This window comes from Nanorana parkeri, unplaced genomic scaffold (assembly GCF_000935625.1).
Source record: "Nanorana parkeri isolate BGI_ZX_2015 unplaced genomic scaffold, ASM93562v1 scaffold1605, whole genome shotgun sequence".
Taxonomy (NCBI): domain Eukaryota; kingdom Metazoa; phylum Chordata; class Amphibia; order Anura; family Dicroglossidae; genus Nanorana; species Nanorana parkeri.
The window spans coordinates 43,278-47,845 of record NW_017307873.1 but is presented as its reverse complement, the minus strand read 5'-3'; positions in this window follow the sequence as shown (position 1 = coordinate 47,845).

The following is a 4,568-nucleotide window of genomic DNA, read 5'->3' as shown; positions in this document are numbered from 1 at the left end:
ATTTAAAAAAATTTAATAAAAAATAAATAAATCTTATTAAAAAAAAAAAATGTTTTTCAATATTAAATTTGACCAGGTAATACAAAGCCCATGTCACGATCTGGGATCAGGCTCAGAGTCCAGCAGCTGAAGCAGCAGGCACTTCGTAGTATAACAGGCCGGGTTCGATACACAAGCAGGCGGTAGTGGTGGAGGAGCAGGCAGAAGCGTAGTCAGAGAACAAGCCGAGGTCAGGAGCCAAAGGTATCTGGTATGAAGCAGGAGACGGAGAGAGTAGTCAGTGAATCAGCAGCCAAAGGTTGGTACACGGGTAGCAGTATGAGCGGATTGTATCACAGAGGGAGCAGGAAGCAAGATAATGGCAGGAGCACAATAATCTGGCAAACAGGAAGTGCAGAGGCGTGGCTTAAATAGGAAGTTCAAGGGAGGAGCTAGGAGTTAAGAGTTTAGCACCTGATTAGGCATAACTGAGGATACACAGGAGATCAGGCAAGTAGCTATACAAGGTTCTTAGGGTTAGGTAGAACCACGGCCAGCTACAGCAGAGGCCCCTGGGTTCAGACCCGGTTCCTGACAGCCCATCAATATGTCTTGCGGTGGTTCTCTTTTGCTTATATTTAGAAATTTAAATTAAAATGATTATTTCTAGTAAAAAAAAGAAAAAGTTTCTTCAGATGTCCATTTGCTATAGGATCCTGGAGAAAAATTCAACATTTCTGTTGATTAATGTTACAAGAAAGTCAGCATGCGACAAGCTGGAGCAACAGAATATAAAAGAAGAAGAAGTCGTAGACGCATTTATTTCACTCAAGTTTACAATAGGTATTACAAAGTATACAACAGGTATACAATATATATACAGGTGTATATATACAAAAGTATATTCTTTCTAAAAAAAAAAATATTCCTATAACGACGTTAAAGTTTATTTAGAAAACTTTCGTATATTTGGTTTATACAGAAAATACAAAAAAAAAAAATTATTGTGAAATCCAAAATTTTGAATTGCACAGGAACGGGGGGAAATCTTCCAATGGCACACAAAAAAACCTCCAAAAAAATGAATATATATAAAGTTTTGTTCAAGTGACAACTATCTAAGTGGAGATTTCTCACTTTGGAAAGATTTGATTTTAATTCTTTTTTTGGTGTACAGGACAGGAAGTGAGGGGAAATCTCCCCAATGGTACACAGATCACAAAATAAATCCCTATATATAGTAAATAAAAAAAAAAGGTTTTAGCATTAGATATAATTGAAGTGTATCTTTGAATCAGAGGATAACACTAAATTCAATAAGGAGAGGCTGCCTCTGTTCTTCATCAAAGTGACACTAAACCCCCGGAGTTGCTGCGCACTGTGAACAGGGATGCTCTTCACAGTGCGCAGAAGTTGCCTGATCAAGTCCCTGAACTCTGAACAACAATGTCTCTTATTTGTGTATCACTCGGCTGTAGATCCTCCAATCATCTCTGACACTGTCCTTCCTTCTGGAGGGGGGCTACGTCTGTTCCTCATGATCCCTGTGTGTGTTGTAAAGTAGTCACCGCTCCAAGCTCACTCCCGGGACTGACTACAATCTCATGTTTAGTGTACTCATTTGTATTGAGATTGTAGTCCATCCCGGGGGGCAAGGGGAGGAGCTTGGAGTGGTGACTACTTTACAACACACACAGGGACCATGGGGAACAGACGTAGCCCCCCTCCAGAAGGAAGGACAGTGTCAGCACCAATTCAGAGATGATTGGAGGATCTACAGCCGAGTGATACACAAATAAGATCCATTGAGGGGAATTTATCAAAACCGGAGCAGCTGCGCGTGGCAACCAATCAGCTTCTCTCTTTCATTTTTAGATCTTACAAACTGAAGAGAGAAGCTGATTGGTTACCATGCACAGCTGCTCCAGTTTGTGTCTGCTCCGGTTTTGATAAATTCCCCTCACTGTTGTTAATAGTTAAGAGACTTTAATGTTACGATTTTGCGAGTGCGCGCAATTTTTACGCTTGACATGTTTGGTGTCTATTTACCCGACGTGACCCCGTCTTTTATATTTTACCAAAAAAGTGGGTAATATTAGTTGTTTTATAGCATAATGTAAAAAAAAAACGTTTTTTTCTCAAAATTTTCAATAATTTCTCCTGAATATAGTAAAAAATAAAACCCCCAGTGGTGATTAAATACCACCAAAAGAAAGCTCTATCTGTCCCCAAAAAATGGTATAAAATTCATTTCAGTACAGCGTTGCGTGACGGAATAAATGTCAAAGTACCGCAGCGCTGAACACTGAAAAATGGCCTGGCCAGGTAGGGGATCTAAACACCTGGTCTTCAAGCAGTTAAAGATGTAACTCCGGAGTTTAGTGTCACTTTAAAGATAATTTGTTGTTTTTTAATGTACTTTATGTGCCCCAGGAAATGACTTTGCCTAGATGAATTTATGATGCTCACCTAAGAACTTTCATCTGCAGTATCCTTGCTACCACACATCTTACATCACGTCCTTCTTCTTCCTACTCTACAGTAAATAGTTATAAAAAAAAAAGGTTTTCATCACTATATACATTCCTTGCCCTGTATGTGGGGTTTAATATAAATCATATGAAGAGTAATGGATTTCGGCATACATTGCTAATAATCTGTATGTGTGTCCCATCAGAGTTCTCTTAAACCTAACTTTCATTTGTTGTTAAAATAAGTTTTAGGTTTTTTTTTTATTTGTGTGTTTTTGTTTTTTTATGTGCATTTCACCTCTGTTTAGGACGAGTTACCAGATTGAAATAACTTCTCACTCAGGATGGGAAAACAAACGAGAAACTATATATAGAGTCTCTTTCTGTCTCTCTCCTTTCTAGACAAAGTGAAGAAATAAAGAAAGGTTCAATGAAAACACTGGATACCAATTACTTCCTTTTCATGACACCATTGTTTGTTGTATCAATAAAGGGAAGTCATTAGTATGCAGCGTGAACCTTTCTTTCTCCGGTTTGTTTCTCTTATTTCTGGTTAGAACAATGGACGGTTCCCACAACTGGAATAAACTTTCATTCCACTATCACTGAGGTTTTTATCTATTTCAGTCTCCATTCTAGAACCTACTGTCACGTGTTCTCTCTCTCTCTAATATTCCTAGTTTCATAGATCCTACTTGTAATTCTCCTTCATCCTGATACATTGTATCTCCCTCTCCTAGATATCGCCTCATTCTTTCCCTTCAAAATTCCTCCATGTTCATTTCCTTTTTTTTTCTATCTCTCTTTAGGCCTCATTCACACAGCCGCACATATACGCGCGTACGTGCCTATTGTAACATATGCAACATATGCAAATAAATGGTTCCATACACATAGCCGCGTATGGAGCCGTATATTTGCGTAGCGTATATATATGCGCAAAAACAGAATGGAACAGAGATGCGTCCGGGCAGGGTATTTCTGCGTATTTACGCGCACATACAAGTGTTTACGCGCGTATACGCGTACAGCACATTAAAAATTCCATTACAAGTGATGCATTCTGGGATTGCATATAGTGCTCGTATAGACGCGTATATACAATTTACTTGCGTTGTGTGTGAATGAGGCCTTTTACTCCTCATTCTTTTTCCTGACACATCTCCACAGATCCAGTTTATCTTTCCTTCTCCTTAAAGGAGAACTATGGGGTTAAGTCTTTTCCCCATAGTTCTCCTTAGGGTAACGGGAGGACACAAACCAGCGTCCTCCCATCACCCTAGGCTCAGGATACCGCGAGCTGTAGCTCGCGGTATACTGAGACGCCGCAGCTCGCGGTATACTGAGACGCCGCAGCTGAAGCGGATCCCGGCAATTGTGCCGGGATCCGCCCAGCTGCGTGACTGACAGCTGGCTCTGCCTATCCTGTGAGCATGTTATTTAAAGGATTATTAAACCCTCAGCGTGTGTTTGCATACATATATATATGAGGCTAGCAAGCAGTAGATATTTTCAAAAATATATTTTTTTTAAAAACCTTTTAAAAAGGCTTTAAACTTACCTGTGTCTACGCCGAGCGCTCCCGTCCGAACATCTGAAGAGACTTGGGCGGCCGCAAAGGATCTTGGGGCGGGCGCATGCGCACTTCAGATGTTCGGTTGGGAGACGAGGAGAGACACAAGGTAAGTCTATGGTGCGTCATGCACTCGCACAGACACCGTGGGACATCAGAGAAGAGGAGGACAGAGGAATCAGTGCTGGATCAGAGACCCGCACCCAGCGCTGGAGGGACAGATGAAAAGGACAGTGAAGAAGAAGATGATCGGATTAAGAGGCATCATTTAAAGTAAGTCCTTACAGCAGGATTAGGAAGGGGAAAAAAACATTCTGACTTTAATATCACTTTAAATCTGGTAACTCGTCCTAAGCAGCGGTGACTTGCGCATAAAAGATAAAACACAAAAATTATATAAATTGGGGAAATTGTTTTATTTTATCTTTTAACATCTAAAATTTACGTTTAGAGAACTCTGATGGGGCGGGCATGCGAGTTAGTAATGTGTATGGAAATCCATTCGGCTTGATATGAATTTCGACTCTATAAACCTAAAGTTGGCC